Below are 11,117 nucleotides of genomic sequence, written 5' to 3'. Positions count from 1 at the left end.
CAATCCTATGGCTAGGAACGTTTTAGGAATGAACATAAGAGAAATGTCTCGTTAATCTAACTTACTTAAATCACTTATCTCTTAGATCAAATACATTCTTTGGATTCCCTTATTGCTTAAACACATGATACAATAAATAGTGATTAACAATAAGCTTTGCCCTTTATTAAACATATAATTGTTTAATACAATAAGTTTTCCAAAAGCTATTACATCAAATGAGTGGCTTTGTGGGCATACTTCCAACAATCTCCCACTTGCACTCAAAGCCACATTCCCATGTATCTAATACCCATCTTTTCCATATGGTGGTCAAGTTGGATTTGAGACATTGGCTTTGTCAGTGGATCTGCTACGTTATCGGCTGAGTCAACCTTGAGGATGTTGACTTTCTCCTCGGCAGCATATCTTCTAATGATATTGAAGCGCCTGTCAAAATGCTTGTTCTTTTGATGAGCCCTGGGTTCCTTGGCTTGAGCTATCGCCCCACTATTATCACAGTACAAAGTTACTGGTGATGTAATGGTTGGAACCACTCTAAGTTCAGTAATGAACTTCTTCATCCAGAATGCTTCTTTGCCGGCTTCAGCTGCAGCGACATATTCTGCCTCCGTCTTGGAATTAGCAATTACATCTTGTTTCTTTCTTTTCCAGCTAACAACCCCACCATTTAGAGTGAATACATATCCAGAGTTGGAACTTCTATCATCGACGTCAGATTGGAAATCTGCGTCTGTATAGGCTTCCACTCGCAACTTTGTTGCTCCTCCATAAACGAGGAACATGTCCTTAGTTCTTCTTAAGTACTTAAGGACTGTCTTGACAGCTGCCCAGTGTTCTGATCCTGGGTTAGATTGATATCGACTAGTAATGCTCACAGCATATGCGATATCAGGCCTTGTGCATATCATGGCATACATGAGACTTCCTATGGCGGAAGCATAAAGAATAGCACTCATCTGCTGTATCTCTTTAAGAGTCTTAGGTCTCATGGACTTAGAAAGGTGAATTCCATGTCTCACAGGAAGAAGACCTTTCTTAGATTGTTCCATCTAGAACCTACTTAGCACCTTATCTATGTATATAGATTGGGATAATCCAATTAATTTTCTGGATCTATCACGATAGAGCCTTATCCAAAGTACATAAGATGCATCTCCTAAATCTTTCATGTGGAAGGTTTTGGACAACCACACTTTTACAGAAGAAAGTACTGCAGTGTCATTCTCGAATAGTAATATGTCATCTACATATAACACTAGGAATACAACTGCATCCCCAACGACCTTTTGATAAACACAATTGTCGTCTTCGTTTTGAGAAAAACCAAACGATTTGATTTCAATATCAAAACGAATGTTCCAGCTCCTGGAGGCTTGCTTAAGTCCATAAATGGACCTCTGAAGCTTGCATACCTTAGTCCTTTCAGACTTGGACATGAAACCTTCGGGTTGAGTCATATAGATGATGTGAGAAATAAGTTAACACATAAAATTAAACCCTCTTTTTATCAATTGTAGCAAAGTATGTAAATAGGGATCGTCCTAGACCGGGGATTAGGAGGGATTGCTAAACACTTGAAAACTGACTTAGAAATGTAAAAACAAAGTTTAAAGCACTAGATTAGACTCAAAGAATGCAAAACTCACGTTAAAATACTAAAACGAACCAAAAGAATCAAAAGATTCAAAACTGCCTTAAAAACACTTTCTGGGCAGTTTTGAACACAAAGCATCAAATTGGACGAATTTGGGTTTTAACTTGTACCAAAACACTTAAAAACATAAACCAACACACTTTCCAATTAATCTAGGAATTCAAAATAATTGGGGATTTGATTTGGACGAAAATAAACTTATATGGCAGATTGTAAGAGAAACAGATTGTAATACAAAGTTATGAAGAATCAATGGATGATGGAATGGCTAAGGGGTTCTTCTCCACACATGAAATATATGCAACGTAAATCAATTTCCAGTTATCAATTCAATAAGTTATGAACCTCGACACTCCAAGTTAATTAGGTCCGCTTAAATTAACCTTCAGATTTCCCTAGGATGATTGAATTGGATGAATATGCATCGCAAACAAATTATTCCTAACAAGTTCTCTATATGAACAGCATGATAAAGACACAAGTTAGAATCATTACGTTCTTTGGAAATCATAAGCATCGATAAGGCATTTGTAACTATGAAAAGCATGATACTTTTGCCAGGAATCTACTTAACACGATCGTGACTAGCGACCTTCACTACTTGCGAATATAAATTCATAACGATTAGGTGAAACAAATTTGTATCCTAGCACCAAATTCAAACATGCAAATCAAGCGTGCACTCTCAATCAACATGCAAGAATAAGTTCTAAATCCAACGGTTAAGCAAATTGTATTCACAACTTATGCAACGATAATTGGAAGTAATCAACTTATTTCACATATATAATCATGGTTTTGAATACACCCTTAGCCAAAACAAAATTAGCCAATCATACTTAAAGCAAAACAAAGATTACATGAATTAGACATTAAAATCCAAAGAAAGAAAACACCTAGAATGCTCCAACTTGGCAGCAAGTGCATCCAAGATTCCTCCTTTCCCTTGCTTGCAGCAGATTGGGATATGGACAGGTTTTGGGTAGTTTTATGGTGTAGAATGGATGGGGAATGGTATGGAAAGGTTTAGGGTGAGTGTGGAGGAGTGTTTGATGGTTGGAGGGTGGTGGAGAACTCGGCAAAGAGGGTGGAAGAAGGTGGAGTGGCTGTTATGTTTTCTGGGCACTAGAATGGTGTTTTTGGGGTGTTTTGCTGCCTAGGGTGAGTATGGACGAATTTTCTGCATGAATGATGAATATGGAAGGTTCAACCCTTTGCCAAAGGTTGTAAACATGTATATATAGGCCCCAAAAACCCTAGAGAATCAGATTAGGCAGTGGGGAAATGCACAGCAAGGAGGGTGAATTTGTGGTGTGCAATGGTCTAAGGATGAAAATGGAGCAATGATGCAAAGTATGGAGGGTAAAATGGAGTGGTATTTCAGCTAGGGAGCATGAATGATTGTGTTCATTGCATGGAAATAAAAAGGGGAGGTGAAATGTTTCAGAAATTAGTTAAAGGTGCAGCAACATGTGTTGCACAAGGCATTGGATCCCAAATGTGGATGATGGAGCATCAATTGGTGCATGGAATGGTTGTGAAATCTGATGGGTGAAGGGAACAAAAGGTATGCAGCAATTGAGTGTGATAATTGAGTGTATTGAGGCATGAAATCAGAAATATTTTAGGGGACAAGGATGATTAAGCATGCATGGGAATCCAAAGGGAATGCTATGTGGATTGCACGGCAAGGATGTGTGTCCTTTTGTGGCTGAGTTCTTGATCCTTTGTACACTAATTCTTCACATTCTTAGCCTCTTTAAGTCTTCAATTTCGTCCAAACCTTGGTTCCAAATATGTGACATGCATTCCAAGCTCCATTTTGCTCCAAAATGCATCTTCTTGCCTACTTTGTCCTTAAAATCTGAAAACACACGAAAATGACTTTAAACATTAAAATAACTAAGGAAACATGACATAAATGCACAAGAACAAGCCAACTAAGTCGCATAAATATGCTCCTATCAATAGAGCTCTTCCTTTAGGTAGCCGTTCAGAAAGGCCGTCTTCACGTCCATTTGCCATATCTCATAATCATGGTACGCAGCTATAGCAAGCAAAATCTCAATTGACTTAATCATGGCTACATGAGAGAAGGTTTCTTCATAGTCAATCCCTTCTCGTTGCCTATAACCCTTGGCTACTAGTCTAGCCTTATAAGTCTCCACGTTCCCATCAATGCCTAGCTTCCTTTTGAAGATCCATTTGTTTCCAACAGGTACTATACCTTCTGGAGGGTCTACAAGAGTCCAGACCTGATTTTGATACATGGAATCCATCTCAGATTTCATGGCCTCTTGCCATCTCTTTGAGTCAATGTCGGACATTGCTTCAGTGTAGTCCCTAGGGTCCTCCTTTGTGTCATTGTCACCTAGAAGGTGCAATTCCCCAAAGTCATTATCTAAGCCATACCTCTTAGGTGGCTTGCTAACCCTTTCAGATCTACGTAGAGCTAGGGGTTCAGGAACAGGGTTGTCAACTTGTCGAGTGCTTGTTTGTGGTTCATCATTAATCTCATTAATTTCCATCATTTTACTTATAGTTCCTTTGAGAACAAATTCCTCCTCTAGAAACTTAGCAGTTCTGGCAACAAAGACTTTTTGGTCGTCAGGATGGTAGAACTCATATCCCATAGTTTCTCTAGGATATCCCACAAAATAGCACCTAACTGATCTCGCTTCAAGCTTCTTGACATATGCTTCACAACCCCAAATCTTAATGTGATTAAGACTTGGCTTTCTTCCATGCCATATCTCATAGGGCGTCTGTGAAACTGACTTGGAAAGTACTGTATTAAGCAAGTAAGCTGCTGTATATAGAGCGTATCCCTATAATGTTACTGGTAGATCGGCGGAACTCATCATAGAATGAACCATGTTCATCAAGGTTCGATTTCTCCTTTCAGAAACTCCATTAAGTTGTGGAGTTCCCGGTGGAGTCCACTGTGATATTATTCCACACTCTTTGAGATAATCTAGGAACTCACTACTTAGATACTCTCTATCTCGATCTGATCTTAGGATCTTTATATGTTTCCCAGTCTGCTTCTCAACTTCATTCTTGAATTCTTTGAACCTTTCAAAGGATTCTGACTTGTACTTCATAAGATACACATAGCCAAACCGAGAGTGATCATCGATGAATGTGATATAGTAGGAAAAGCCTCCTCTCGATGTAGTAGACATAGGTCCACATACGTCAGTGTGGATTAACCCTAGAATTTTAGTGGCACGCTCTCCTTTCCTAGTGAATGGAGATTTGGTCATCTTCCCTTTTAAGCAACATTCACAAGTACCCATTTGGTCATTACCTAACGGGCGGAAATATCCATCTTTCGACATCTTGCGAATCTTATCAAGGTTCACATGTCCAAGTTTAAGATGCCACATCTTTTCTTGGTTAACTTCTTCTCTAGCCCTTTTGGGTTTTGAGGTATTCTCGCTTTCAATACAGTGCATCCCACTACTTGTCTCTAGGAGAAAAAGTCCCTCTATCATATTACCATGAGAGATAATACGACCGTTCAAGTATAAAGTGCAACTCATTTTGTCAAACAATATTGAGTGCCCATCTCGTAAAAACTTAGAGATAGAAATCAAATTCTTTATACATGAAGGAAAATATAAACAATTTTTAAGTTCTGGGACTGCCCCAGAGGGTAGTTTAAGCATGTAGGTGCCTATTGCTTTTGCAGAGATCTTAGTACCATTCCCAACTCGCACAATCATCTCCCCATTGCGCAATGTCCTACTCCATGTTAGTCCCTGCAACGAATTGCAGATATGTTGACTAACGCCTGAATCAAATATCCAGGAATTGGAGCTCACTGTAAAAGCACTCTCTATGACAGAAATAGTCCTTTCTAAAGTTTGTGTCATAAGGCTCGCAATGCACACCCTGTATTTCTTCTTCCAACGTTCATCCTTTCCACAATGAAAGCATGCTCCTTTGGATTTTATTGCCTTCTTCTTATGTAACCTTTTCCTTGTGATTGCATTCTCACTCCCACTGTCCTTTTTGAAACCTTGTTCAAACTTACAGCACATGTTAATCATCTCGGTAAAAGTATGATCGAATCTATTCAATTTATAGTTTACAATAAACTTAGTGAAATCATCCGAGAGAGATGCAAGGAAAAAGTCTTGGGCCATTTTCCCATCGATGGAAGTTCCTAAACTCTCAAGATCTTGAAAGATCCTTTCCATCTTTTGTCCATGTTTATGAACCGATGTCCCCTTTGCCATTTTGGCATTCAATAGACTACAAACATTTGAGAATCGTACATTACTAGTCTCAATGTCATGCATCTTATGCAAACTTTCAACCATGGCACAAGAAGTGTCCATGTGCTTATGTAGCTTCAAAAGCTCCTTACTAAGTGAAGTGAGGATTAAGCATTTGGCTTGTTAGTCATCCTCATAGTGTCTATCATAATTTTGACACTCCTCCTTTGAAGCTAGTTTCGTAGGAGGTACATGAGGAGGGGATTGCGTAAGCACATACAATATGTCTTTCACCTTTGAGACATTCTCAATGTGGTGATACCAAGCAAGGAAACGTTGGCCCCTAAGGCCCATTTTGTCAAGTATAATGGTGGGTGTAATTTTAGGCATGTCGTTAACTACATAACGTAACAGAAATCGTATTAGATTGTTGATTTTAAAAACTACTTGATTGGGTCTTAAATCAAATAGTACCACCCACTATTTTTGGCAAATTCCACATCCCTCAATGGAATTCGAGAGTTATGTTGAACTCTTAGTGGGGTATGGGAGGCTCACCATTACCAAGCCCACCTCACGATGATACGATGTTGGTTAGCAAAAATAATGATGAGAGAATAATGCTTTAATCATTTACAACTCTTGTAATTACCCATCTAATTTGGCCTCTAGAGAATGATGCCTCACAATGATATGATGTTGGCACCATTGCACTTAGTTAAGTTATTCCCACCATCCTAGTTCGTGTAGGGGTTCAAGAATAGCCTTACAATGATATGATGTCGGCCATCCTCGTTGCCTACCTCACCACATCATGTATGTACATATGGACTCCTCCTGAATGTAAGCACATACTTTGAACTTCCCCATGATAGGGTGAAGCCGGTGTAGGAGTCACAAACGATTGGAGCCCACCATGGTGGAAGGCCTACTAAGAGATGTTCAAAGCATCTCTCGCTTATCAACTTAATATTCGTTTTGTTGAGGGAGTAGTGTTAGGCTACATCAATTTTATTTTAATCTTATTAAAAGAACTTGGGCCTATCACAACCATTGGTCCAAGTTAATATGAATTAGTAGTATATAATACTCCCACTATTTCGATGAAACAAGCGAGACTATATGGAACTATTAACGAATGCATTGCATCCTCATATGGACTATATAGTCATATTAGGTCTTAGGATGATTATGAACCATTTGATTTGATCCGACACGAGCCTTGTGTTGGACCTTGGGTCTAAGTTAGGTAGTTGTTGATTTTAGTTACGCGTTTAATCTAATTAAACCGTTATTTCCTATTGGGCGTTGGACCCAACTATTCCAATTTGCATACAAATAAACAAATAGGAATACTTGAAATAAAGAGAAGGGCTTATGCCCTTTTACAACACATTAGATGGACTTATGTCCATTTACAACAAATTTGAACTAATCAAATTACATTCAAATCTAAACTACTTAACCCAAACATTCATAATGTAAAGCGGCCAATCACATAGCTCAATTATCAAGGCCTTTGGTTCATAATCACCCTTTTCTTAATCAATCAAATTAACTAAGAAAGCAACTTAAACAATTGGTTTTCGGATTCATAGAATTGATTTAAATGGAACTAAATGAAATGAAAATCCAATTCTCATTCAAGAGACAAAACCATTTTGTTCTCATCATCTTTTGAGCCGAAAAACAATGACCACAACTATTGGGCCATAAATTTAAAACATAAACTTTTGGGGTCACTTTGTAAAAACACAAGAGTCCACAACTTCATGTAATTACAAATAGAACCCAAAAATTTCAACAATAATAAAAACTTCATTAAGGGTGCGTTTGGTACGCAGACGGGACGGGACGGTATGGAACGGGACGGGACGGGACGGGACGGGACGGAACGAAGGTGTAATTTTTGAAAAAGACATGGGGTATATTTGTCTTAAAATGGTAAAACATTGTGTTCCACAGACGTGGAACAAACCCGTTCCAGGGGGGGAGGTGGAACGCAAAAACACCCAAAATCTGTCCCGTGGAACAGCCCGTTCCACCCATTTTTGGCGCACCAAACGCGGGACGGAACGCCTCGTCCCGTTCCGTCCCATCCCGTCCCACGTACCAAACGCACCCTAAAGGAACAAAACAATTTGTCCTTTAGCATTTTTAGGCCTTAACGTAAAAACACAAACTTTTGGGTCAAAGTGCAAATACACAAAAGTATCAAAACTTTATGTAATTGCATGAAAGCCCCAAAAGTACCCCCACTAAGGGGTGGCCGGTTTTGGTAGTGAAAAAGGAGGGGGGGAAAGGTTTTTGGTGAAAATTTCAAAATTTGAAAGTGTTTTGTGCAAGTGGATAGGTAGGTGAGGAAAAGTTGATTGGGATGGGTTGTAAGAAAAATGTTTTGTCAAACAATAAAAGCATAAATCATCCATCACCAATCATCCATCATCTATCAATAATAAACCAAAACTTTATTCAAAGCAACAAACATATTGAATCAAAACACCAAAACATTTTTTTCTTGGTAAGAACATCAAGAACATTGAAGAACACACATGAAAACTCATAAGAGCTCCATGAGTGTTTTCACTCAATAAAACTCAAATTTTCACTACACAAAAGAGGGTTAACATCCTAGGGTACTTAGGGGTTCCAAAAGTCACTTTAAAACTCTTTTAACAAGACAAACATGAACCCAAAAATCCACCCTTTGGATTTGGCCGAATCTCCCCACATACATGGCACCAATTTTAGTTCCATATTCATGCTTATATGAACTACATCTACAACATTTGAGATAGTAAATTTTCAAGCAAAATTTATATTCAAAAGCAAGAACAAAGCTTGTAACATTTACAACATTTAAATCACAAACCATGAAAAACACAAAATTCCAAAAGGATTCACCATAAACTAGACCTAGGCTCTGATACCACTTGAAGGAAAACTTTTGTCCTAGCTAAGAACATGTGAGAATATTTGAACACATAGGCAAACTATTAACATATTAAAGTAGGCATGCATTCAAAAATAATTCTAAAACCCATGACTTTCAAAGCCTAGTGAATGGTGAACCATGAGACTCTTCAACAACATTAAAGAGAACGAAGGATTTAGAGATTCATTACCCTTGAAGCTCATCCTTGTTTACACAAAGGATTCACCCAAGTGGAGGGCCTTCAAGTCACCTCCTAGCTCCTTGGATCTTCCTTGTGATTTTCTTCCTTTTGATGCTCCTTTGATCCTTGAGGATGTGAGGAAAGGATCTCCAAAAACACCAAAGATTTGGTGTCTCTAAGTCTCCACACCAAGGATGAGGTGTGGAGATGAAATGGATGACTTAGAGAAGAAAAGATTGCTAGCTATCTCTTCCCTAAGTGACCGGCCTCTTTTAGAGAAAAAGAGAGAAAGTGTTTCTCATCTTTGTCTAAAAAAAAACCCTAATGAGGTAAAAGCTATAAAGATGCTTTTATATCTCTTTTCTTAGGTAAGTGGCAAACTTGCAATTAAGCAAAACTTCCCACTACCCTTGCTATGGCCGGCCATCTTAAGTGATTGGGCTATTTGCCCATATTTGTATTAGTTGTCATACAACTTAAACATAATGGGCCTAGTGGACCAAACCCTTTTGGACCTCGAAGCCCAAAACTAACTTAAAAGCCCAATACGAACCTTTCGTAAAATTAATTAACTAATTATTTAACCTTGACCATTCTCAATTAAACCATTTAATTGCTTATCCATCTCATTTATATTTCTTCACTTTCATCCTTACTCGGTGTACGATCCATTAGGTTCCAATTAGCGAGGCAGTGGGCGATTGTTACTCTTAACGATCGATTGTGAATTGAAACAACATTTCAATTCTCCCTTTGTTGAAGATTAGTGTTTGCTAATCTTCAGGGCTTCCACAAACCATGAGTGACACCTAGCAGTATGTCATGGCTACCCAAGCTAAGTAGAAGTGGTTGGAGAACCTATCCAGTTACAATTACAATGCAATACAGTCATTCTCTAATACAATACTCTTAATCACATTGTTTGAGTGATAGTTTGTTTCATGTCTACTATCCAATGTGATACTTCTTTATATGATTCAATTGAATATGATTTGGAACATACTTCCTAAGTCATATTCGTATGCTTTGGCGAAAGACTCTCGAATCATATCTTAGAGTATTCTCCTTCCACCATGGAAGGTTAAAGATCCCTTATTGTGCATTCATATGCCTACATGACTAGATATCTTGACCCCAACAATGCCGTGGACACTCTGATGGAATGCCTTTGACATGATCAAAGATCAAAGACCTAACCATTAGACATCTATGATGTCTCAAGTCAAAGGACTACTTTGCATATTGCAACTAACGAGTTCTTACATGACATGTATGTTCGAACTCTCTTTTGATTGTTGTTCAGTGTACTCGATTACTCTTTCGAACACCTATATGTTTGTCTTAGTGTCCAATACTAAATGACTTGAGACTAGTCATACTCACGCTTGAGTTGACATAACACATACTAACCTTAGCGGATTGTCAATGCCTAATTGGCAATCCTATGGCTAGGAACGTTTTAGGAATGAACATAAGAGAAAGGTCTCATTAATCTAACTTACTTAAATCACTTATCTCTTAGATCAAATACATTCCTTGGATTCCCTTATTGCTTAAACACATGATACAATAAATAGTGATTAACAATAAGCTTTGCCCTTTATTAAACATCTAATAGTTTAATACAATAAGTATTCCAAAAGCTATTACATCAAATGAGTGGCTTTGTGGGCATACTTCCAACAGAAAGATCCTTCACAGTAAAGTGAAAGGGATAAAGATGAATAGAACACCAATTATCAATTGTAAACTGATTTGCAAAGAGTAAATCTTGTTTCAAATCAGGAACATGCAATACATTATTGAGAGTAAATGTATGAGCATATGAATTTGTCATGTGAGAACTAGCACTTGAATCAAGAAACCAAGTAGGAGTAGCAGGTTGAGAAGATTTGACACTGGCGCACATAGTAGACTGAGAAGATTTGATGCCAAAATAAGGATTCATGCGCTGAGGACATTGAATGGCTTCATGATCATATTCTCGACAAAGTTGACAGTAAATTCTTCGACCAGAACGGTCGCCACGATTCTAGGTTTTGTGAATTAGTTAGGCGAGTGTAATTCTGGCGCTGATTTGTAGATCGATAATTGGAGAAATGTCGATCCATTCCACGAGAT

The sequence above is a fragment of the Malus sylvestris genome, chromosome 5 (genome assembly GCF_916048215.2).
Source record: "Malus sylvestris chromosome 5, drMalSylv7.2, whole genome shotgun sequence".
NCBI lineage: Eukaryota > Viridiplantae > Streptophyta > Magnoliopsida > Rosales > Rosaceae > Malus > Malus sylvestris.
This window is presented reverse-complemented; position numbering follows the sequence as displayed.